The sequence below is a fragment of the Pinus tabuliformis genome, chromosome 6 (assembly GCF_031772625.1).
Source record: "Pinus tabuliformis cultivar Carrire ecotype Pingquan chromosome 6, CPIR1, whole genome shotgun sequence".
Classification (NCBI taxonomy): Eukaryota; Viridiplantae; Streptophyta; class Pinopsida; order Pinales; family Pinaceae; genus Pinus; species Pinus tabuliformis.
The window spans coordinates 1,805,204,448-1,805,231,849 of record NC_142292.1 but is presented as its reverse complement, the minus strand read 5'-3'; the positions used below and the strand labels follow the sequence as shown (position 1 = coordinate 1,805,231,849).

Sequence of the window (27,402 nt, the reverse complement as noted above, 5' to 3'; positions counted from 1 at the left end):
TTCTGCTTCGTGTGCTAACTGGAAGTGCTTCTTGATCTTCCTCTTGTGGGAGGATGAAATCCCACATTCCTTGCAGTTCCACCACTTCTTCGTCGTCGGTCTGCGTTTCGATGGTGCTCTCTTCTTCTTCTTCTTCAGATTCCACATTTGAGACCACGTTGGGTGGCTTCGTCTCCATAGGGGGATTTCTTTTGAAATTCCTAAAAGGCTTTCTTGGGGACGATTCTGCTACTTTCTTTCTTATGTCAATCATCTCATTAGACATGGCTTTCAAGACTTTTTGTAATCCTTCCATGTCGAAAGGATCCTTCGTTTGCTTCTTCTTGGTTTCTTCTTTGAAAGAGATTTTCTTAGATTTACGCTCTTCGATTGTAGATCTCTTTTCTAGGGCTACTACGCGTCTTTCGACTGCGAATGCCTCAGCCAAGTTTTCGACTAAGGTTGTCTTGCTTGCCCTATCTACGAAGATGGCCAAGTTTGAAGGTAAGGCCGTGATGTACCATTCGCATCTTACTTCCTCGCTGGGCTGGGAAGCAGCGGGGATTTTATTGAGGATCTTGTTGAACCGTAAGTTAAAATCTTTAATGGGTTCCCTAGCCTCAGCTTTAAGATTGGACAGATCGTTGATCACCGTCGCTGTCGATCTATCATCGCCGAATTTGGTGAGAAATTGATTTTGAAAAATATCCCAGCTGGTGATAGATCCGGAGGGTAGCGAAAAGTACCATGACCCGGCTGTCCCTTGCATCGTATAGGGGAAGAGTCGGACCACGGCATCTTCGTTGGTGACCCCGTTGAGATTAACAGAAAGCATGAAATTATTGATATGTTCTTCAACTAGCATTCCAGTTTCTGGATTGAACTTTGGTAACCATTTCTCAGGATGGGCAGGTATTGGACTCAGGGGTGGAGGCATTAGAACCGCCCCAGGGTTGTTCCATGGAGATTGTGCCATCGCTGAGTTGCTAGTTAACAAAAGTGTAGAAGATGATCTTCGAGGTTGAGAAGATAGAGATGTTACGATCTTTGACGATTGTGGAGGAAGGGTTGCGGAAGATGGATGAGTGATTTGAGGTGGAGATGTGGGTGGTTGAATTCGCGGAGAGGGAGTTGAAATGGATGAGGTGGATGAAAGAGTCTCTCTGTCAGACTCTTGAAGTGCTTTCCTTGCTCTTTTCCTAGTGGGGAGAGGGATTTCAGTTGGCTGAATGCCGAACTTTTCACTCTTCAATTGGGTCAGGGGATGAGCAGGGTTATATTGCGAAGTCAAGCTGCCTTTAGATTTATCAGATTTCTGGTTAAAAATAGAGAATCCCTGGAGTTTACGGATCAAGGTTTGAACTTCAGGGGGATCGACAATAAGTTGTTCTGATATATCGGGATGTATAGCAGCGGTGGATGTCCGAGTGACTTCCAGTTCCGAGTTTAGTCATACCGGGGAAGTTGGGGAAGTTGGTGAGGGTGACTTTCTCTTAGAATGGTATTTGAATTTTGAATTATGCGCCATTCATAGCTGGCCCTCCTTCTAGCGCCAGAAATGTTGAGGGCCCCGAAGTCGGGTCAACAACAAGGGGGATACCCACCCGGTTCGGAACCTGGTTGGCGGCTCCTTGCCCGTTTGGAGTAGCGGGTCTGACTGGGGTAATGGGACCAGTTTCCCAATGTGATGGTTGTGTGTGTGTGCGTAGAGTCTGATGATATTAATCTAGAGGTTTTTCTAAACTAGTCTTGATTTTAACTGCTAAACTAACTCTATGCTAATGTAATCTAATGAAGAGAAATACATTTGATCTATGCTAACCCGGGGTGTTTTTCTTTTGTTTATGCGATCTAGAAAGATTTCTAACAGCAGCTGGTAGTAAAGATCATTCAACTGATATCAGAATATAAACCAATAAAGATAAACCATTTTGCATAAGAAGTTAGGCAGAGTAGTTGTGAAAAACATATCGCATAATCAGTTTTCTATATGTTAAGCATGATTAAATGATCCCACCGTACAGAAGTGCCAAATGGTAATGCAGACATTCATACAATAACATATAAAGAACTCAGCTACATATCACTTTAGGGATACTAGCAGAATCTAGTCAAGAGATAAAAGTACCATTTATGACTAATTTCACCAATAAAATTCAAGTAATAATGATTTATTTCTACTTGTTCTAACATCTGCTAAGAGTACAAAAGTGCAACATCAGTAACAGATATTAAAATGCAAACATAAATAAATCTTGATCCATCTATTCATCAAAAACCTCCTCTGAGGGTGCAGAAGTGCATGTTTTGAGGAAAAGTTTTTTGACAGATTTCCAGACCCTTCTCCAAAAACCATGAGAAGGGTTAAATACTACTAGCTAATTGATATTAATTACACGAATCTAGGGAATCGGCTTCAAATGACCGCCCTTTACTAAAAGCAAATTTATTTCTAAAACTTTTAAATCTAATTTCTGACCGTTTCTGTATATTCTCTTTAGTGCTGTCAACAGCGCAACGTTTTCCTGGGAAGAGTCGGCTGACTGCCTTCTTCTTTTGCTCGGGAGATAAAAGTGGAAATAACAGGAGCTGGCACTTCCTTCTGACAGACCGGAAGATATTTTCGAAAACCTTTCTCTAGCTGGGTGTATTCGCCGCGTGTATACTTAGCACAACCCAGGTTCTTCTCGAACTGATTTTGCTGTTGCTGTTTTGGTTTCCGGTTGTGTGAATGACTGAGTGGGTTAGGAGTCGTGCTGTATGGACATCCCCCTGTTTTAAGAATTGTTTCCGTTCTTTGTTCCAGGTTTTCCTGAAGCGTCTTCCTTCTCATGCGCTTCTTTCTCTGCTTTACCAAGTCTGAGCTTCAGGATCTTTTCTGAACACGCTGCTTTTGTGCGCCTTTGACTCTGAGTCCTGGATAGTCTAATTTCATCAGTGCCGGTTGTCTGATAGTCTGGAATCCGCGGTCCTGCTGCATGCGGCATTCGTTTGCGGAGGCATCTTCTCTCTGCTGTTTGATTGGCGCTTTCCCCTTTCTCTCAGATGTTTCCTGCATATAGATTTATATCAGTTGCGTGTCTTGCAGTCTACGCGAAGAAGCAGGGAAATGAAAAAGATTGACATGAAAGCATTAAACTCTAATGAATGCATAATCCTGACATGCATCATGACTTGACTCTTCCATAAATGCGATGCAATCATTCCTTGATACTCAAGCATGAGGTCATTAAATTCCTTCAAGGCGTGCACTTAATCCTGGGCTTTGTCATGTGATAAGTCTTTTCAGATCGCAAATCGCTGCCATCGCAGATCGCAAATTGCTGCCATCGCAGATCGCAAATCGCTTCCATCGCAGATCGCAAATCGCTGATATCGCAAATTTTGTTTAATGGTTATGCTGTATAGCGTGATGCTTGCGATTGGCGATTTCGCATATCGGTGGTCGGCGTTTTTCGAAGGTCTTCTTTTAAAGGGGCGCGTGTGATGTATGCGACGCGATGAACTTCGCATCGCTCATTCGTGGTCTTGCTTTTCGCGCTCGAGCCAAGCTTCAGCCTTTCTTTGCGATGCGATTTAAGCCTTAGGGAGAGAAATATAAAAACTTTAGAAAAATATTTTTTTGGAATTTTTTGTTCAGGGTCCCCTCTTTGCTTGACGTTATTGCTAATGTCAAGTGAAGAAGGGGGGTTGTTGGTGACCACAACATGACTAAAAGCAATTTACAAGAAGGAAAAATTATGAAATACTTACAGTTTCATTGGTTCGTATGTTTCCATCTTGTGATTTTTGCCTAGTTTTTGAGGGTGGGAACATGCCCTGTACTGCAGGTTTGTTCCCAAATATTTGGCATCTGATACCCTCATCTTCCTTGTTAGACTCTTCTTCATGGTCAAGCTTTGCACCTCTGACAACATGGTCACCGTCAAAATAAGATGTGTAACCAATATCTTGTTTAGTATTCTAGTTCTTGGCCTTTGGAACACATGTTGGCTGCTACTGTAAACAAATAAAAGAAAAACACCCTAAAAATGTCAATCTATAAAAACACATACAAGAAAACATCCATAGATATCAAAGTTCACAAAAGAGAGGGGGACACTAAAATCCCTTGCCTTAACCTTTTATGATACCATTATTGTTGGTTTGTTGTAATCCTTCATGTTCTATGATGTACTTATTTGATCTATGAAGCATATATGCAACATTTCTCAACAAAAGGCAAGAGAGGAAGACCTTCTATATGACAAAATAATACTCCAAACTATGTCAATGGGACTAGGAGGACAACATTTTAAAATAGAATTAAGGAGTGCCTTGAGCATCTATCAACCAGTTCTAAAATCTAAGAAGAACGAAAGAAGAGTATATAATAAAATAGAAAAGGAAGGGAACCCAAAAGAGTATCCCTAGAAAGTGGAATTGATAATAGATAATACTTGAGAGAGAAAATTCTCCAAGTCATGACTATTCCTCTCGAAAGAAAAAACTATGGAGGAGAGGAAGAGAAACATCCTTACTAGCATTTGAAACAAACAGGGGCCATCACATCCACCACCATAAATGTGTCATTTTTGACACGGTTACCCCTTGGTTTCTACAAGAAATCACAACACTAGTTGAAGGTCTAATGGATTTTTAATGACTTTGATAAGGTGAATGAAAAAATATGCAAAAGGGACTGGTATGGTTCTCAATTCAATTCAAGCAACATGAATGGGTGAAATGTGCATAAATAAAGTTACATGGGCTGTGTTTCAAAAGTGACTTTACAGCAGCACTTGCAGAGTTTTCATGGCATACAAATCTTGTAATTTGAGGCAGTTTGATGCCACAGCAGAACTCAAACAAAGACTTTCTCAATATGGTCACAAATGTTATGTGTGCTTGAATAGTTTGTTCCAAAGTGGAGAATGATAATTTCCATATCAAACAAAAAATGAAATGTCTACGGGATACACTTATCTTACAGAAAAAAAAGCATTCTTCAAGACACAAGTCAGGCTCTGACCGAAAAGCCCAAAGGAATAAAAAGAACATTAGATTAGAAATGTTGTATATAAAGGCAAGTGACCTATCAAGTATCCTAAGAGAAATAAGGTGAAAACACCTGAAATTTCACTTGAATTTGTATAGAGGGATGGTATTAATGTGTTATGGGCTACTTTCAGCCACAACACGGAAATATTTCTCTCTTGAAGCCTAAATTTTGGTGCGATATGTTGTAATGAAGTAGGAAATTGCAGCAAAGCCTTTCCACAATGAAGAATTCTTGGATCGGATGCAAACTCAAGCATCCTTGGGTATATCAAAAGTATATCTAAACTATCAAGCGAGTTCTTTGTACCTATTTCAGAGTTTGTAGGAGCAAGGTCAGACACTTATATTTGTATTCTTTAAAAGGGCTACTTAGGTTTTTTATATATATACTTGTGCAACCATCACTTAAAAGAGTAAGGGCGGACTTGTTTGAGCTAACCTACAAGCTATATTGAAACATATTTCATGGAGGACCAATTTATAATGTGTTTTGAATTAGCTATTCTATATGGAGCCGGCCCACGTCATTGCAACAATTAGGTGTTGACCTCTATTTTGGGTGGGTTATAGATATGAGAAGTAGAGCTAAAGCTTGTTTGGGAGTATTGTTGGTAGATTTGTATGTTGAGCATTCACCTTAGAATATTTTTCCCACATTGGTGGACACTTGGAGGTCTCATGTACATGATAAGAAGAGTTGTTCCACCTCTTGAAAGTTAGATGTGTCCACTCTGAAGTCCCTGGGCTCCTTTTGTAGGAGGGTTTGGGATCATTCTTGAGAGGATTAGATGAGGAGACCCACCACTAAGGGTGAACAATTTACTTTGGAGCCCATTCTTTTACTTTGGATGACACCTAGGTAGTTTACTAGCTTATTTGTAGAGGAGAATTACCTTTGAAGGGCCTTTGGAGGTTGGATGTTGCACCAAAACCTTTTTTCTCTTCATTTTTTGGAGGTGGGTCACTTTTCTTGGACTACTACCTCTCGTGTAAGCATGGGTACATATGAACGCTTCTCAATTTTTATCACCATTATCGTAAGCCCAAGGTCATGTTACCCCTATTTCAGCAGGGGTACTCCAAAACAATTTGGACACACTATATAAGCCCAAAGGATGTACCTTATAGCCTTGTAAAGTCATGTGGGTGTGTTTTATTTTGTGAAAGTGACCCTAAGATCCCCAATGGTGTGGATGTTCATCGCTACTTTTAGTTTTGTTTTATTCATGGTATGTCTATATCTGTAGCAATGTTGACTTCCCCTTGGTGGGAAGTAACTCTCTACCTTGATGGTTATCATTATAATATTTCCTTTCCAATTTATTTTAGTTTCCAAAAAAGTATTCTATGAAATTTCTTTAGGAAAAGAACATAATAACTCTTGCAATAATTTGAGTGATTTAAATTTTGAAATCAATAATTGCAAAGTTTGTAGACAAATTCTATTGTAAAAATCAACTCCTGGTTTGAAGCAACACCAACACTACAAACACATAAACATGTTCAACTTTCAGAGGCCCCAAATGAAAATGACCATATTTGCTATAGATACAACCTATCTTATTCAAAACTAATTACAGATGACCTTTGGGGTGGCGTGTTATGAAATGGAGTTTCTAATGGTATTATTGGAATTTTGGTTGTTCCTCTTGTCTTCTTGTCTTCCCATGCTTTTTTAAATATAGGGTTTCTTTCACTCAAGGCTCCAACACTGGGGATAGGTGCACCTCTACCAAGCTGCAGCATGTTGAATAACCTTTACATCAATGAAATATAGAGTTGTTCCTTGGAGAGAGTTATTGCTTTATGAAATCTTATGTTAATGCCATGAACCTTGTAACAAATATTCATAGTGCTCAATCAATTTGCTTCAGCCAAGAATCTACCTAACCAAATGCTAATGGATTCCTCTCACCTGTCAGATAATATGCAACAATATTTTAATGTTTTCCTAGAAGTATAGGTATAATAAATATCCATATTACAGATTTTGATGCAAAATTAAGCCCTGCTAGTACCTAACTTAAGAAGGCTTCATAAAGACTTGTATTGTCTCGCAAAAGGTGCAAAATCATTAGATTTTTAGAATAATGAGTTTGAACAATAGATGGTGAGAAATCTCCTCAATCAACCTAAAATGATTAATTTCAAATGTTACAGATGGAAGGGACTTTATTTTAATCAACCTATGTCATTAATAATTTGTCAAATCAACTATGTGTAGACTTGGTTCATAAGTACCTAAGCTTTTTCATTCATGGCTTGTAGGACGTTGACAAATTTTGCACACCCATTCTCCACAAAACATGTAATTTCATGGCTTCATTTCTAAAATATGCATGAAATTAATAGCATACCTTCGTCCTATACACAGAAAGTGGGAGTAATATTTATAAAAAAATTAAATATAATAAATTATTCTCTTTAGATAGGATATCTATCAATCCAAGATCATGGCTATTCAAACCACAAGCAAAAAAATAATGCCATTTTCGAGTGTTATTGACCACTTTATCCAGCGACTAATTAGAAAACTTCTAAAATTTTGCCTTATTTCTACATTTGGAACTATTACCTTAACAAGTATTCTAACATTATAAATTATGGTTTAAATTTGAATTATGTCAGTTTTGACTGAAAGCAATTTACAAGAAGGAAAAACTATGAAATACTTACAGTTTCATTGGTTCGTATGTTTCCACCCTATGACTCTTGCCCAGTTGTTGAAGGTGGTAACATGCACTCTGCTCCAGGTTTGTTCCCAAATCTTTGGCATCTGATACCCTCATCTTCCTTGTTAGACTGTTCTTCATGGCCAGGCTTTGCACCTCTAACAACACAGGCACCCTCAAAATAAGATGTGTAACCAGTATCTTGTTTAGTATTCTAGTTCCCAAACTTCAGAACATGTGTTGGCCACTGTTGTAAACAAATACAAGAAAAACAACCTAAAAATGTCAATCTATAAAAACACATACAAGAAAACATCCATAGATATCAAAGTTCACAAAAGAGAGGGGAACTCTAAAATCCCTTGCCTTCACCTTTTGGGGTACCATTGTTGTTTGTTTGTTGTAATCCTTCATGTTCCATGATGTACTTATTTGATCTATGAAGTATATATGCAACATTTCTCAACAAAAAACAAGAGAGGGAGACCTTCTATGTGACAAAAGAATACTTCAAACTATGTCAATGGGACTAGGAGGACAACATTTGACAAAAACAATAAGGAGCACCTAGAGCATCTATCAATAAGTTCTAAAATCTATGAATAATGAAAGAAGAATAGATAATAAAATAGAAAATGAAGGGAACCCAAAAGAGTATCCATAGAAACTGGAATTGATAACAGATAATACTTTAGAGAGAAAATCCTCCAAGTCATCACTAGTCCTCCCAAAATAAAGGACTATGGAGGTGAGGAAGAGAAAAATTCTTAATAGCATTTGAAACAAGGAGGAGCCATCACCATCCACCACCATAAATGTGTCAATGTTGACATAGTTACCCCTTGGTTTGTGCAAGAAATCATAGGGCTAATTGAAGGTCTAAAGGATTTTTAATGACTTTCATAAGGTGAATGAAAAAAATATGCAAAAGGGCATATGACTGTTATGGTTCTCAATTCAAGTCAAGCAGCATGAATGGGTCAAATGTGCATAAAGAAAGTTACATGGTCTGTGTTTCAAAAGTGACTTTGCAGCAACACTTGTAGAGTTTTCATGGCAGACAAAACTTATAATTGGAGGTAGTTTGAAACTTTGATGCCATAGCAGAATTCAAACAAAGACTTTCTGAATGTGGTCACAAATGTTCTGTGTGCTTGGATCATTTTTTCCGAAGTAGAGAATGATAATGTCCATATCAAACCAAAAATGAAAGGTCTACAAGATACTCTTATATTACAGAAAAAATAATTCTTCAGCACACAAGTCAAAGTTTGACAGAAAATCCCAAAGGAATTAAAAGAACATCATATTGAAAATGGTGTATAGAAAGGTTAGTGGCCTATCAAGCACCTGAAAAGAAATAAAGACTTGAAATTTCACAGTCTTCACAAAACTGGAACTGTGGTTGTCAAAACATGATAAACCTCTCCACGCATTGATCCACTCTCAATTGTTAAAACATAATTGTCACTTGAAAGTCTAAGGTTTGATGAAGCTGCAATCGATTTCAAAGAAAACGCTCCTTCCCATACTAATTTGTCTGGCTTAGGTTTTAGTTTTTTGAATTGAATGAAATATATCACATCTCTCATTATAGATTCATAGAATGGATTTCGATGGTTGTGTTGTAGGAAACATCAGATCTTCTCTGCGGTCACAAAATGTGCATAATAATGAAGTTTTGAGTATCATTCATGAGATGTTCTTGGTCTTCTGCTTGGTGATGCATCTGTGAATATCCAAGCTACCATTAAGTATAATTTTACTAGTGAATGAAGATGAGAGAATGGTGAAGGAACTAGTACAATTGGTAGATCTACATTAACTTTATTCATAAGAAAAGGTTGTTGAGGAATCCATAGAGGAAGACTGGTTTTGTTGCCTGCTTTCTTCTAGCCATGCCCTCTTTCTTGATACCTTCTGTTCTTATCTCTCTGATATTTTTATTTCTGTAAGTGATGTTTGATGATTGATGTATCATGATCGATGTTTGTCACTGTCCTCTATTTTATCATCAGATCTCAATCAACAAAATTGGCTTTCTATGAGGGAAACCTTATCAACATGAAAGAATAATTGAGTCTCCTTTGACATGCAAAAAGGAAAGCATGTTTCACTGCACCTTTGACTACGAATTCTGATTTTGTCCATCAGACACTTCATATGTGAATTTATCATCCTTCTCTACAGAGAAAAGGATCATCTCTGAGTAGGTCAACACATTGCTTACACAATTCTTCCTATGATAAATGATATTTTCTATAGCTTAATGGTGCTCCTTCGTTTGCTACCAGGGGTTCCTCTAATGAAGGAAATTATGCCACCTATTTAACTAGCTGTCATTTTGACTGATATATTTATGCCCTTCAAATATCAAGCTGCGGATTTTATGCTCATAAAAAATGTAATCCAAAACTTTGGCATCTTTAACAATAAGAATTATAGCCTCTTTTTCTCCAGGGTGAAGTCCACTCAGAACACCATCCACATTCATCTACACCAAATATGGGAGGAATTACAAGACTTGGATTCTAAACTGTTTCCTTGTAGTCACCTTGAATCTGAGTGGCCTTGTCCATAAATATCTTCTGCCCGATCACATCTTGGGCAAAAAAGCACACTCCCACAACATTCTCCTTCAGATCCATGTTCAAGCAAGCATTATCTAGTAAAACTACTGCACCTTTTTCCTCCTCTGAGCCATGTCTTCTCAGCTCAATTTGAACATTTTTCTTTTCAACTCCTTGCAAAGCTTGTTGAGGCAAGTTAATTACCTATCATTTAATTTTCAACCCGGGGATTTTGTAAAACTTGTGAAGCATGCATGCACTATATATGCTAGAAATTAACTTTCAATTTAGATAAATTTAACTACAAAACCAAATAATGAAAAACAAAAGTCACCTATTTTAATTCAAGAATCAACTCAAAAGAAATTATAGTACAATTATACTATAGCGTGTAGAATTGAAATCTTAATCTTTCAATCTTGTAGGAATTGAAAATCACACCACTCTTTCATAAATGAAAGAAAAAAAATCATTCTTAGCATCTCACATAGGAAAAGATATGAAAGAAAATAAAAAGAAATGCTCTTAACTTCTAGGTAGAAAGAAAATAAAAACAATCACTCTTAACCTCTCGCATAGAAAAAGATATGAAAGCAAATAAAAACAAATGCTCTTAACTTCTAGTTAGAAAGAAAATAAAGCCAATCACTCTTAACCTATCACACAGGAAAACATATGAAAGAAATAAATATTAACCTATGAAAAACAATAAATCTCATACATTATAGGTGGCCAATCCAAAAGCATAAGAGATGGCAAGTTGAGAGGCTCCCAGTGCAAGCATTACCAATCAAGGTTAACATCACTCATGAGCATGGTGCTAAATCTAAATTCCATTCATAAGTAATCTTAACTCTCCACCTCAGTATCTCCAACTTTACACATGCCTTTCAAAGGAGAAGGCTCTCCTATTTATACAAAAGCATAAGAAGCTACCTCATTAATGGAGGTCCATTATTCTCTCCCTAGATCCCTAGAAAATCTCATAGAGTTACAACTCAAAGAGGTAATGATGAGACACATATCATATTTGGCCTTTATCTAAATCTTCTTCCATATCTTGAAGATAATTCGAATTTGAGAATTGGAGGCCACAGAAGGGTGCCTTGGAAGCTTCCAAATCACCTACACATGTCATGAAACTCAAGTCACTTTTAAGTACTAGCAAGGATATGTCATTTTTCTAAGTTTTAACCATTCAATTCACTTATAATACTAGAAATCATTAACTTTTCGAAAACACAAAGGTAACCCATATAATTATGAAAATGGAGGCTAATGAAAGGTTATATGGTCATGGAGTTGTGACATGTGAGTGAAGTGGTGGTGATAAAGGTGAAAGTGGATGATATTTTGAATACATTTTGGAGACTCTACATTTCCCCCGATTGACATTATTGCATGTCCTCATGCAATCTACTGCATTTCTTAATCATGATTTGCTTTTGAATGAGCTTGGATTATATCATATGTCCTTAAACTTTGCATTTGATAGTATTTCACAATTTTATTTTGTTTTGCAAAGAATTTCTTGTCATACATTGAATTGCAACATGTTTTGTTGGTTCTTATGTGACAACCAAATCTTAATTGGTATTGGTTCTTGTGTTTCAATACCTTGTTTCTTTTTGTTGCAGAAAGATTCATTGAACATATTTAAGAATGCATAAATCAACCATATAATATGCTCATCATTTAGACATTTATTTGAAAATCACATAACATTTGAAGCATAATGTAGTCCTAATTGATTAGGACAAGTATGTTAGGATGAAATGAAGTGAAATGGATGTGATAATAAATGGATGTCCCTTCCCCCAAACTAACGGTGTTTACGACCTTTTTTCAAATGAGAAAGAAAATATAGTGAAGTATTTTCCAAAAATTATAACTTCAGTATTCAAGAAATTCTATGATTAAAAGCTAAAAAATAACATACCTTTACTTACCTAGGAAGTGGACAAACTATGCATATGTAGAGAAGTTGTAGCTACTGCTGGGTCACGGAATAAAATGTATAATTTCATCTAATTCCTGGTTTCATAAATCTTGGAAGAGGTGGTGAAAGTGGATTCTTTATTGCTACTGCTAAATCTGTTGTATCTGCTACAAAACATTGAATGATATAGTCTTCACCTGCTATAAAACCCAATGGTACAATTCTAGTCATGCGAATGAATGTGTTGTTGTGGAGCATGAATAGAAGTCATTGGATTACTCACCATTAATGAATGTCGTTAAGCAATGCAAGGCAAACTCACCATTAATGTCAATGAGTGCCAATGTACCTAAGTGCATCTTGAAAAGTGCGAATAGATGAGCTGATGTCAAGCCACTTGCAAGATACAAAGATCAAGGGACATTGATGTATTACCATGATTTTCGGCGAGAGAACTTGTCATTGATGCATACAAGCCTTAAGGTACTAGTAAGGACTCTAACCCTGAACCGAGATAATGTGGTGATGTCGATAGGCCAAGACTTGTTAGAAGGGAGGCCTTAAGGAATCCTCCATCTTCTAACGTGAGTATGAAAAGATGATTTTGGAAGGACTATAAATGAAAAATTTTGCAGTGGATCAAGGTTTATTTAATGGAAAGGAAAATGAAAAGAGGGTAAACAAACGAACGGAAAGAAAAATGAAAAATCAGCATGTAAGTGAGGTTAGTGTCTCTATTAATGGGTTAATGAATGGAAATTATGGAAAATGTGAATGGAAAATGTAAAGGAAACATGCGACACTTGCAAGGGAAATGGTGATGACAATGCTTAGCGAAAATTCTTGGATAGATTATGAGTTTGGAGAGGAAAAATGATGGCATTTATGGATTATAGAAATGGATTTAATTGGTTCTTGTCTCTTGAAATTGGTCCTACAAAACCAATCATGCACAATTGGCTTCCTTCAATTATCCAATTGCCCTAGAACTTGAAAACAAACATGGCACTAACATTGCAACAAATATAAGTGTGTTCAAAGAGATGTGATCAATTTCTCTAGGTACATGCGGAAAAATTTGCATAATTAACAGGTTCATGACGTGTCTTCATTTCAAATGGTTAGTCCAATTTAATAATTGTGATAATAAATCCATCTTCTAAAATAAAAAAGTTTCCTCAATTTATGCTTGAATCATAGCATTTCATAAAGATAAAGAAATATTATTTTTGAATGCTTAATGATTCCTACAAAAGAATCCTCAATAAAAAAATTCATCAATTGATCTTGCTGATAAAGTGCCTTCATAGTTCTTCTTATTTCCAGCATCATGCTTGAAAACATCATCATTAGACAAAACCAATAAGTTTTGATCATGATTTTCTAAGTAGAATGCATTGTTGACAAACAGATCATTGAGTTAAATTCATAGTTGAAAAATTATTTTTCAGCTGGAAAATTATAGTTCAGCTACAGAATTGTGGTTTAGTTGTAGAATTGTGTAGTTTCTGTAGCTAAAATCTTGAACAGACAGTTAAGTACACACAACTTTGCGTTTTTTTTATGAACAAATAGTCAGTCCAATCTTCGAATTGATCAATACCTCTTCCAAAAAAATTAGCAATTTTTTTTATTATTATTAATAATAAAAAAAATTACATTCGAAAATTATATTTTATTATAGAAATAGGGGAGTTTGGAGGTATCATATTCTATATTTGTTTAATGAGAGTCTACAGGATCTATACGTGACAGAGTAGACATTTAACATATACATATATTCATATGCTACTCCATCATTTTTTTATTGTCTCGTAGATGTTGTATCTCCATTCCATTTTTCTGGTGTTAACCGAAGAAAATGAATGTAAAGATGCAGGCCAAAAAATGACCCTCCCACTATGGAGATGAATGGCAGAAAATAGAAGAAACCCCTCCTGTATCCAAGCTCCGACTAGGACTAGGAGCGCCATCAAAATCATTTGTTGTAGAGCCATAGGTGCAGCCATTCAACAATATACCATAAGTATCACAACTTGAATGAAAAAACGAGAAACTAGATGAGTAGAACCTAGAACTACTAATCTCAAAAACTCCATGGCAGAATTTTATATATAATCACAACCACAGAACATGTCCTCTAGCGCAACCCAAATACTAGATTTTTTTAATTAAATGTTACAAAGGGGGCTAGAAAGAATGCAGAGTTCAGAAGCTGTAAGAGTCCTTCAATCCATATAAATATTGCTTTCTTCTTCTGCCTCCATTGATGCCTCTTCTTTTGACTGTGTTGCATTGCTCCAAGCCCACTATATTGGAACACGCTATAAGGTGGAGTTTTTGGTTTGTAACAATATGTTGCTGGGAAAAACTGAGCATACTTCTTTCTCAGCATCTTTCAAAATTGTATAGGAGCGACAACTCGAATGATTATATCCAACTCACCAAGTTGATAACTGATATGGTATTGCTCATCATCTCTGTGGTGGATCTACCTCCAGTAGATCAAGGAGATCAAATCAGGGCTACAACTACCTCTGTGCATTAATTCTAAATTCGTTTTTCTCACATAATCTCGAAAATAGGGCTCTAGAGAATCCTGAATTTCTCCCAATCAATTACGAATTTGCTGAATTTCTTATTTTTTTGAAATTTGTTTTGATTTGACCAAAAATCGTGTTTCAAAAATGATGTTTTTTAAGTTGTTACAGATTCTGGTAAATGCTCAGTTAACAAAATTAATTATTTCTAGATTGATTGGAGATTTGGGCTTATTACATGGCCCATGCTAATACATATGCAGATTTTTCAGCCTTTGATGTTGGGAGGTTTGGATGTGGAAGATTTGTGTATTCTGGCAGCTAAACGTCGGGATGAGCCAAGCACATGCACCTAGAGTTATTAACAGGGCACAATGAGTTTGGAAAGAAAGGATCCTCTGAAATGAACCCACTAAAATTCACCTCCCAAGATCAGCGAATGAACCACTAATGCTCAACCTGCAAATCCTCAGTTGATTGCCAAATCTGGAGATTCGGAGTGTATTTCTTAAGGATAATGTAATCCACATAAACAGAATTACACTTCTCAACAAATTCCATAACTTGCTGCTCAGCTTTTCGCTCCCGTTGTTTTCTTGGTATTTTTCAAAGAACTCAGCGTTGCAATGGATGACGAGAACACTTTGAATATATCAAAAAATATTTTTGTGGATTATCCCATGGAAACAAAGTTGACATTGGATTATGATGGATGCACTAGAATTAAATCAGGTTCTGTTGCAAAAATGAGTCGTTTTTGCAGTTCCTCAAAATGGAATAGATATGCAACAATTTAAAGCAAGATCTATTTTTTTTATTTTTTTAATTTTTTTTTATTATTATTATTATGATGAACTTTGAATTTGGATTCCAAGCTAAAGCCAAAATATCTTTTTCCTTTACGGGTCACATGAGAATCTAAATTGTCAATCTCTTTTGGAAAAAAGAATTGGTATTTTATTTATCTAAAAATCTACATTTTCCTTATTAAAAAAACATTAATTTTTTTATTAATTTTTTTTTAATTGAAAATCTAACATGACTTTTTTTATTATCAAAACATGATTTTTTTTATTGAAAATATTTTTGTGAGGTTAATGAAGAAATGCAAGAAAATAAATAAATTTTGGAAGATTTTAAAGTCTAAAAACCTTAAAAAATGCATTCAAAAACTCTTAAAAAATTGCAATCAAGCTTGATTTTATTTCTTTATTTTATCCTACTTGAAAGAATATTTTTTTTTTTTAATTTTTAAGTATATGAATGTTTCCAATGGAGCCATTTACGGATTAAACTTTCTACAATGTTCATATCCAAATTTGCAAAATGTACCTGATTGTGCATGAGGACATGAAAAATCGTTTTAACCTTTAGATTTGTGGCAAAGATCTCTTGAAGAACAGATGAATGTCGTGGCCCAATCGTGTCTCGATACCATTCCTCAATGTAGTATTTTTGCTCCAAAGAATATTTGATCTGCATTCTAGATCCTTTGTCCTTTGTCCATAAATGGTCTATAAAAATGACATGCAGCTAAATGATTTATGCATATACATGCTTTAATCATGCATCTAGAAAAAACTGAAAAAAGGTATGAACTCTAGACTGAAAGTTAGTTCCTATGCACACTTCCCTAGCAATGACACCAAAATGTCGAGCCAAGTTAATTACCTATCATTTAATTGTCAACCTGGGGGTTTCGTAAGACTTTCGAAGCATGCGTGCGCTATATATGCTAGAAATTAACTTTCAATTTAGATAAATCTAACTATGAAACCAAATAATGAAAAACCAAATTCACCTATTCTAATTCAACAATCAACTCAAAAGAAATTATAGTACAATGCGTGGAATTGAAATCTTAATCTTTCAATCTTGCAGAAATTGAAAAGCACACCACTCTTTTAGAAATGAAAGCAAAAACAATAATTCTTAACCTCTCACATAGGAAAAGATATGAAAGCAAATGAAAACAAATGCTCTTAACTTCTAGGTAGAAAGAAAATAAAAACAATCACTCTTAACCTCTCACACAGGAAAAGATATGAAAGAAAATCAAAACAAATTCTCTTAACTTCTAGGTAGAAAGAAAATAAAGGAGATCACACTTAACCTCTCACACAGGAAAAGATATGAAAGAAATAAATATTAATCTATGAAAAATAATAAATCTCACACATTATAGGTGGCCAATCCAAAAGCATGAGAGATGGCAAGTTGAGAGGCTCCCAGTGCAAGCATTACCAATCAAGGTGGACATCACTCATGAGGATGGTGATAAATCTAAATTCCATTCATATGTAATCTTAACTTTCCATGTGAGTATCTCCAAATTTACACATGCTTTTCAAAGGAGAAGGCTCTCCTATTTATACAAGAACATAAGAAAATACCTAATTAATGGAGGTCCATTCTTCTCTCCCTAGATCCCTAGAAAATCTCATAGAGTTACAACTCAAAGAGTTAATGATGAGACATATCCTATTTGATCTTTATCCAAATCTTTGTCCATATCTTGAAGATAATTCGAATTTGAGCATTGGAGGCCACATAAGGGTGCCTTGGAAGCTTCCAAATGACCTACACATGTCATGAAACTCAAGCCACTTTTAAGTATTAGCAGGTATATGTAACTTTTCTAAGTTTTAACCATTTAATTCACTTATAGTACTAGAAATCATTAACTTTTCGAAAACACAAAGGTAACCCATATAATTATGAAAATGGAGGCTAATGAAAGGTTATATGGTCATGGAGTTGTGACATGTGAGTGAAATGGTGGTGATAAAGGTGAAAGTAGGTGATATTTTTAATACATTTTGGAGACTCTACAAATCCAAATGTAGCATCATTCTCAGCTGAGGTTTCCTCAACGAGATTGATTAGAGGCTTCTGTGTTACCTCTTGCACTGACAACGTGTAAGTTCGACAGCTTTTCTATTCCATCCATTTACTACACCATAAGCATCGACTGCCAAGATTGGAGTATTTGTTGTTTCAATCAGTCTCACCATATCATTTGTCACTACATTTAATTCATCCATTTCCTGAAGGTTCAAATCAGTCAGTGTCCTATTTATCGAGATATTTCTTCTACTAGCATAATTAGCTTCTTTGCAAGAACCTCACAGTATTAACTGCAACGAATGGATGGAATCCATCTCAACATCCTCCCAAGGCAAAATCCTAATTTTTATCATTTCAAGGAATGCATCAAATGAAGATTGTGGATTCATTTTCCTACCATTGTATATATATCCTGTAGGTCATGCTTGGCACCTCCCCATTTGATTTCTTCTGCAATATGGTATCTGAACCAAATGAAAACTCTTTTAAATTAATTCTCACCATGACAATCCACAAACTGCATTCCCTAATGATCCCACTCGAGGATAGCCTGCATAAACAAGATTATCTATGCTCGAACATGTAGAATCCATGTGATGCTCAGACAACCATGCAACAATATCTTGGATCTGAGCCTCAATAGGAGTTACCCCCATAAGCCAAACTTTTTCTTCACAGTAAAGGGCAGCACCATCACATTTGAAAACATCCCTGATGTTGGGCTTCCGAGTGACAATTCCCAAGGGTGTGTCGTGAAGCAGCATGTCGTAGAGCAATGCTAGATTGTGTAAAATTAACTTTTCTCTCATCTGAGCAGCCAATTCAACTTTCTTGTTTAGATAAACTCCAAAAACTTGCATTAAGAACTCACAGGCATACCTCAAAGGAAATGGAACATAGCGTGGACTACTATGATGACAAACCACCAGTCCCCAAAGCCTTCTTCCTTTCTATTGCATCTACCCCTCACTACTGTTGGCATTATGGCTAAAGTGTTGTCCTTGATGGCAACCCATTCAGGTGACAGGTCACTGTTCTTCAAGTCAGCAGCAAAAGTTGATGATCAGCTATCAAATATTGCAGGAAATAAGGAGGACGCAGGTATACCTTACAGAAAGTGCGTACCCGCAGGTACACCATGCAGAAACCGCGTCCAGAGACGCAGGCCAGCCGTTCAGGAGGTGCGTCCACCCAGTGCACACATTTTAAGGCAGAGAAAAGCACACGTGGGGGTTTCTTGTGTTTTACTCTTGGTATCTAGCCGACGGTATTGTGATTTTGTGGTGTCGGCTTGTGGTATTGTTCCATGATTTGAGGAGGAGCTTGCCTATATAAAGCAAAGGAGATCATTTGGTTTAGGTATGTCTTTGGTTGAATATCTTATTGGGTGAGATCTGGTCTAGATCTATAAGGCGAATCTACTGAAGGATTGAGATCCCTTTGGCGCAAGATCAGATCTGTAGATCTGACTGTTTGGGTTACACTTAAAGTCTTCAAATCATTCATACCCGAAGGGACGCAGGTACAGTAAAAGGAAAGCGCGCCGGGACGCAGTGCAGAATCTGGAGATCTGCGTGGGGACGCAGGGCAGACGAAGTTCAGGTGCGTCTGGGACGCAGCTCAGTGACTGGAGATCTGCGTGGGGACGCAGAGCGATCAAGGTTCAGGTGCGTCTCTGAAGCAAAAGGGCGCGGCGCGATAGTGTTTTTGGGTGCGTCCTGTAGCAAAAAGGCGCGGCGCGATAGTGTTTTTGGGTGCGTCCTGTAGCAAAAAGACGCGGCGCGATAGTGTTTCTGGATGCGTCCCTGAAGCAACAGAACGCAGAGCAGTTAAAGGAACAGTGCGTGGGCACGCAGCGCAGCAGAAGGATATCTGCGTGTGGACGCAGGGGAGCAGAAGGTTATCTGCGTCTGGTCGCAGGCCACAGAAGGAAAAACTGCGTCTCTGTCTTAAGATGTTCTGTTGATTGAATTTCTCTGTTGATAAGGTGTTCTAGGTTACTTCTGTTATTGCTGATCTGATATCTGTAGTAGAGTGTAACTGTTATGTACTTGTTGATCATCTGATGCTTTATGAAAAGAAGTAGGGGGTTGTAGCTCCCTTCCAGGAGTAGACTGGAAAACGAGAGAGAGAGAGAGTAGTAGCTCTCTGCAGGTTGCAGCCTGCGTACTAGTAAAGGACTGCACCAGTACAAAATCATTGTAAAAGAAGTTTCTAATTTGAAAGAAGATAGAGACATATTGCAGCAGGTGGTTTTCACCCACATTGGGTTTCCACCTTACATCTTGTGTTCTTTGGTGTGACTATCTGTTTCTTCTTTGTTCATGCTCATTATTTTATGGTACTGACATGCAAAAATAATTCAAAGATCAAATAAGGAAGATTTATTAAATTGCTAGATAATACTGATTCACCCCCCCTCTCAGTATTATTTCCAACAATTGGTATCAGAGCAGGTCCTTCAGAGAAGCTTGATCTCTTGAAGGTAGATCGTTCATCATGAGCAACTACAAGAGAGAAGCATCAATCAGGCCACCGGTTTTTGATGGGACAAACTTCAATTATTGGAAGGTAAGAGTTACTGCCTATCTTCAATCTCTTGGTACAGAAGTTTGGGACATTGTAGAAACAGGTTATGCTTTTCCTTCAGCTACTCCTACAGATCCAGCTGAGAAAAAGAAGTATGAAACAAATGCAAAAGTAGTCAGTACTCTATTAGGAAGTATATCCCAAACGGAATTCATGAAGGTAATGCACTTCAAATCAGCAAAAGAGATATGGGACAAAATGGTCACGAGCTATGAAGGAGATGAACAGGTAAAGCGAGCTAAACTTCAAACTCTCAGGATTCAGTATGAGACTCTCAAGATGTATAATGATGAAAGTGTGGCTAATTATTTTCTTCAGGTAGATGAGATTGTTAATTGTATGAAAAATTTGGGTGAAGAAATAAAAGAGGCTATAGTAGTTGAAAAGATTCTAAGATCATTATCCCCCAAGTTTGAATCTAAAGTATCTGCAATAGAAGAAAAGGAAAATCTCCGAATTCTCACTATGTCTCAGCTACATGGAATTCTAACTGCTTATGAAATGAGAAAGGGAGGTCCATCAGACAGAAGGGAAGCTGCTTTCAAGGCATCAGGCAAAGAAGATTACTATGAAGCAATCCATGTTCCAGAAGAAGAGGAAGAAGAATCAAATTTTGTCAGAAATCTTCAAAGGGGTTCTGGAAGGTTCAGAGGTAAGCTACCTTTCAAATGCTTTGCTTGTGGAAGAGTAGGTCATTATGCTGCAAAATGTCCTTATAAGGATAAAGGAAAGGAACCTGCTAGATGGAACAAGAAACAAAGTGCAAATAAGAAAAGCTACTACACCCATGAAGATAGTGATGGTCTATCAAACAGTGATGAAGATGAACGAGGTAATGAATATAAGTTATTAATGGCATTTGAAGATGATGATTATATGGATGCTATAGATGTGGATAACCTTTATGATGAAATCACTAGACTCAAGAGATGTATAGAAGAAAAGAATGTGATCATTGATACTCTACAATTTCAAATTGATGAAAAGGAAAAACATCTTGAAAAACTAGAAGGAGAAATTGTTGGTCTTAGAAAAGAGATTGAGAAAACAAAAGCTATTAATCTTAAGTTTGTCAAAGGATCTGAAACTTTGGATAAGATTATCAATGTGCAGCGGTCTCCTCTAAACAAGACAGGTCTGGGCTATAATGGAGAAACCTCTCAAGCATCCACCTCAAAGAGTTATCTTGATGCAGCAAGAAGAAATGAGCAAAAGAACAATGAAGATCATCAGGTAAAGCAGGGACGAATTACAAACAGAAACTATCAAGGGCAATCCATCTTAAGGGTGAACCAGCCACAGGTAAAATCTTCTCAATTTGGTCCAAGAATAGATGAAAATAGAAATTACAATCAGTTGGCTGGTAGATTCGATAACCGCAGAAGTTTCTTCAATGGACAATGCTTTTCGTGTCATAACTTTGGTCACAAAGCAGCTCAATGTGTTGCATATAAAACAATCATGACTAGGGAAGCTCAAAAACAAAGAAGTATGACAGGGATTACAAAAAGGACCTATAACAACTTTTCGGTTCTTGAAAATGAAGTCAAATGTTCTATTTGCAGTAACTTTGGTCATGAAGAATCTGAATGCAGGAGCAGGTTTCAGCAGAAAAAGGAACAAGCCTCAAGCACCAAAACATGGAGAATAAAGGAACCTCAAATAGAAAGATGTGGAATAGCATTTTATGCAGAGGGAGGGGAAAATCTATGGTACATTGACAGTGGATGTTCGAAGCATGTGACAGGTGATAAAGAAAAACTTGAATCTTATTCTGCTCTAGAAAAGGGAAAGAAAGTCTCTTTTGGAAATGATACTCCTGCAACTATAAAAGGAAAAGGCATTGCTCAGTTAAAAGAAAAGGTCAAAGCTGGAAATGTTTTATATGTTGATGGATTGAAGCATAATCTTCTAAGTGTCAGCCAGTTGTGTGATCAAAGAACCGAGGTTATTTTCAGATCGAATGGATGTCTTGTTCGGGATCTTGATACAGGTAAAACAGTACTCAAAGGCAAAAGAACTCCAAATAATCTGTACATATTTGAAGAAGGACAAGAACAATGCTATCTGAGCAAGGATGAAGAGCACTGGTTATGGAATCGAAGGTTGGGACATCTAAGCTTCTCACAAATAAGGAAAGCATGCAAATATCAGGCAGTTCGCGATCTTCCAGATATCAAAATTCCTGACAACACCATATGCAGATCATGTCAGTTTGGAAAACAAACCAGAACTAACTTTCCAGAGAAAGAAGGATCAGCTAGCATGCCTCTTGAGCTAGTACATACAGATACATGTGGTCCATTCAGGAAAAGAACACCTAGAGGAGAGGAATACTTGATATTATTTATTGACGATTTCTCCAGGTTTGTCTGGTTGGGACTTATGAAGCACAAAGATGAAGCATTCCAAAAATTCAAATCCTTCAAAGCCTTGGTTGAAAATGAATCAGGTCACAAAATTAAGTGCCTCAGATCCGACAGAGGTGGGGAATTTACTTCAAATGAATTTTTCGATTTCTGTGATGAACATGGGATAAGGAGAGAATTCTCTACAGCTAGAACTCCTCAGCAAAATGGAGTTGTTGAAAGAATGAACAGAACAATCCAACAAATGGCTCGTGCTATGCTTGATGAATCAGGAACTCCCGCAACTTTCTGGGGTGAAGCTGCACATGCTGCGGTTGTTATTCTCAACAAAACAAATGTCCGGGTGAACAGCACTCAAACTCCTCATGAGCTTTGGAGTGGCAAGACTCCTTCGGTAAAGCACTTCAAAATCTTTGGGAGCAAATGCTATATCAAGAATACTGATGAGCAGCTTGGCAAACTTGAACCTAGGGCAGATGAAGGCATTCTTCTTGGTTACTCTCCATATAGCAAAGCATACAAGTGCTACAATAAAAGACTTGGAAGAATTGTTGACAGCATTGATGTAGTGGTTGATGAGAAGGGATACATTCCTAGGCAAGTCCATCATGAAGACATCGAAGAAGATGAAGGCTACCCTCAAAGACAGAATGATGAAGAAGAAGAACCTCAAGAAGAATCTCAAGAAGAGCCAGAGGAGCAAACAAGAATAGAAGAAAAGACTCCATCCAGATATGTTCAGAAGAATCATCCAGAATCTCAGATTGTGGGGCAGAAAGAAGCAGGTGTACAAACAAGAAGAACAGTTGCAGAAGCCTCAAGCTATTTGGCACTACTCTCCTCTACTGAACCACAAAACGTGAAAGAAGCATGCAAAGATGAATGTTGGGTGAAAGCAATGGATGAAGAACTTGAGCAAATCGAAAAGAACAACACTTGGGAGCTGGTTCCTAGACCAAAGGATAAAAATGTTATCGGAACAAAATGGGTCTTCAAAAATAAATTGAATGAAAATGGAGAAGTAATTAGAAACAAAGCCAGACTTGTTTGTAAAGGGTATGCGCAGCAAGAAGGAATAGACTTTGAAGAAACCTTTGCTCCTGTTGCAAGACTTGAGGCCATCCGAATGTTCCTTGCTCTCTCAAGTTTTCAAAACTTCAAAGTATTTCAAATGGACGTGAAATCAGCCTTTCTGAATGGAGACTTGGAAGAAGAAGTGTACATTGAACAACCAGATGGTTTCATTCTTGGAAATGATCCAAATCTTGTATGCAGATTGAAAAAGGATCTCTATGGTCTCAAACAAGCTCCAAGGGCTTGGTACTACCGCTTGGACAAATATCTTCATCAACAAGGTTTTTCAAAAGGTTCAGCAGATAGCAATCTTTATATAAAAATTGAAAATGACAAATTGCTAATACTTGTTGTGTATGTAGATGACATTATTTTTGGCAGCAATGAAGAAGCTATGAGTCAAAGCTTTGCCTCGGTCATGCAGAAAGAATTTGAAATGTCCTTGCTAGGAGAACTGACATATTTCCTTGGTTTACAAATCCAGCAAAAGGAAGGAGGAATCTTTTTATCTCAAACCAAGTATCTCAAACAGATTTTGAAGAAATACGGCATGGAAGATGCAAAACCAGTATGTACACCCATGGTCACAGGATGTAGTCTTAGTGCAAATGATGAATCTGCAGCAGTACATCAACCAACCTACAGATCTATGATTGGAAGTTTACTATATTTGACAGGTACCCGACCGGACATCATGCATGCAGTTGGAATAGTTGGAAGATTTGAGGCAAATCCGAAGGAGACTCATCTTTAGGCAGTGAAGAGAATTTTCAAATATCTTCAAGGGACTCAAAATTATGGCTTATGGTATCCTAGAGATACAGATCTTACTCTTCATGCTTATACAGATGCAGATTGGGCCGGAAGCATGGATGACAGGAAAAGCACAAGTGGTGGTGCGTTCTTTATGTGTTCCAGACTGGTATCTTGGTTCAGCAAGAAACAGAGTTCGATTGCCTTGTCTACAGCTAAAGCGGAATATGTTGCTACTGCATCTTGTTGCACCCAACTTCTTTGGATGATGCAGACTTTGTAGGATTTTCAAATCACTTGTACACCACCTATCCCCATCTTATGTGATAACACTAGTGCAATCAGCATCTCAAAGAATCCGGTTATGCATTCAAAAACCAAGCACATACCAATCAAGTATCATTTTCTCCGGGAACAAGTGCTTGAACAGAAGGTCAAGTTGGAGTATGTTCCTTCTAAGGAACAAGTTGCTGATATTCTCACCAAACCATTGCCTAGGGACACCTTTGAGTACCTCAGGCAAAAGCTGGGGGTTGTTGATGCATCATCTTGTTGTTGAATCTTTTCTGATTGATGGTACAGGTTCAGGGGGAGCATATAATGCATTGTTGGCATTATGGAGGATGGTCAGAAGGAGGTCTTGGAAATAGCTGCAATATGTCTCTATCTCTTTCATGGTGGATTATGGTTCTTTGTTGCAGATCTGGTTCATATTCAGGGGGAGCATGTTCTTAGGGGGAGCATACCCCTTTTTCCCTTGATGTCAAAGGGGGAGAATGAAGCTGAAGTTTGTGAGGTTGCCATCAAGTCCAAAGGGGGAGATTGTTGGCATTATGGCTAAAGTGTTGTCCTTGATGGCAACCCATTCAGGTGACAGGTCACTGTTCTTCAAGTCAGCAGCAGAAGTTGATGATCAGCTATCAAATATTGAAGGAAATAAGGAGGACGCAGGTATACCTTACAGAAAGTTCGTACCCGCAGGTACACCATGCAGAAACCGCGTCCAGAGATGAAGGCCAGCCGTTCAGGAGGTGCGTCCACCCAGTGCACACATTTTAAGGCAGAGAAAAGCACACGTGGGGGTTTCTTGTGTTTTACTCTTAGTATCTAGCCGACGGTATTGTGATTTTGTGGTGTCGGCTCGTGGTATTGTTCCATGATTTGAGGAGGAGCTTGCCTATATAAAGCAAAGGAGATCATTTGGTTTAGGTATGTCTTTGGTTGAATATCTTATTGGGTGAGATCTGGTCTAGATATATAAGGCGAATCTACTGAAGGACTGAGATCCCTTTGGCGCAAGATCAAATCTGTAGATCTGACTGTTTGGGTTACACTTAAAGTCTTCAAATCATTCATACCCGAAGGGACGCAGGTACAGTAAAAGGAAAGCGCGCTGGGACGCAGTGTAGAATCTGGAGATCTGCGTGGGGACGCAGGGCAGACGAAGTTCAGGTGCGTCTGGGACGCAGCTCAGTGATTGGAGATCTGCGTGGGGACGCAGAGCGATCAAGGTTCAGGTGCGTCTCTGAAGAAAAAGGGCGCGACGCGATAGTGTTTTTGGGTGCGTCCTATAGTAAAAAGGCGCGGCGCGATAATGTTTTTGGGTGCGTCCTGTAGCAAAAAGATGCGGCGCGATAGTGTTTCTGGATGCGTCCCTGAAGCAACAGAACGCAGAGCAGTTAAAGGAACAGTGTGTGGGCACGCAGCGCAGCAGAAGGATATCTGCGTGTGGACGCAGGGGAGCAGAAGGTTATCTGCGTCTGGTCGCAGGCCAGAGAAGGAAAAACTGCGTCTCTGTCTTAAGATGTTCTGTTGATTGAATTTCTCTGTTGATAAGGTGTTCTGGGTTACTTCTGTTATTGCTGATCTGATATCTGTAGTAGATTGTAACTGTTATGTACTTGTTGATCATCTAATGCTTTATGAAAAGAAGTAGGGGGTTGTAGCTCCCTTCCAGGAGTAGACTGGAAAACGAGAGAGAGAGAGAGTTGTAGCTCTCTGCAGGTTGCAGCCTGCGTACTGGTAAAGGACTGCACCAGTACAAAATCATTGTAAAAGAAGTTTCTAATTTGAAAGAAGATAGAGACATATTGCAGCAGGTGGTTTTCACCCACATTGGGTTTCCACCTTACATCTTGTGTTCTTTGGTGTGACTATCTGTTTCTTCTTTGTTCATGCTCATTATTTTATGGTACTGACATGCAAAAATAATTCAAAGATCAAATAAGGAAGATTTATTAAATTGTTAGATAATACTGCTTCACCCCCCCTCTCAGTATTATTTCCAACAACTACCTCTGTCCAATTCCTTCTCATTGATTACTACAACCATTACTATAGATGTTGTAGAACCCATGTTGGCCATGTATTGAGAATGGCAACCATGAGGTGCTATCAATGTAGATCCACAGAAGCTTAGGTCTCTAGGAAATCTCTTGTCCTGAATCACTGTTACAGGTTGTGCATAGCAATCACAAATGATTCTTACTCTGTTCCCCATAAACCAAAATCTTGAAACCTGAAGGACATCAGTTGCAGGGTAGTGAAGACCCAAATAAGGTTCTAAATCATATCTTTTAATCTTGTATATCACCTCACCATGATCAACATCATGAAATTTATAAGACATAACACATTCATAGCATATAAGGTCACCCACCTCTTGTACAATCATGCCACGCAATAGCCCAATATTTCCACTAGGGATCGATTTGCAACTATCATATTGCCTTTTGTAGCAAGCTTATAGGATTGTAATGCTCTCATTGCAGAGGTGGAAACATCCGAAGTCCCAATAGGCTCAAAATCTATCATCAATGCCACATCAATTCTATGGACTATAGCATCGAAGGGCTTATTAGAACTCTTGGAATGGACCAAAAGAGGATTCAAAAGATTGAGTTCTTCAAACTTGGAAGCCTTCTACAATGCCATGGTGATCGAAGGAGTGAACAAGGTCCTTGCATTACTTCCAATACAAAGAATTTGTTGGTCCTCCACGCTGGGAACTGCATGAGCTAACACTTGAAA

General features: G+C 37.7%; 1 pseudogene; it reads right to left on the bottom strand.

The window, feature by feature from the left end:
* Positions 1-10,117: 10,117 nt before the first annotated feature.
* Positions 10,118-27,001, bottom strand: LOC149266247 (phytochrome-like; annotated as a pseudogene).
* Positions 27,002-27,402: the final 401 nt, after the last annotated feature.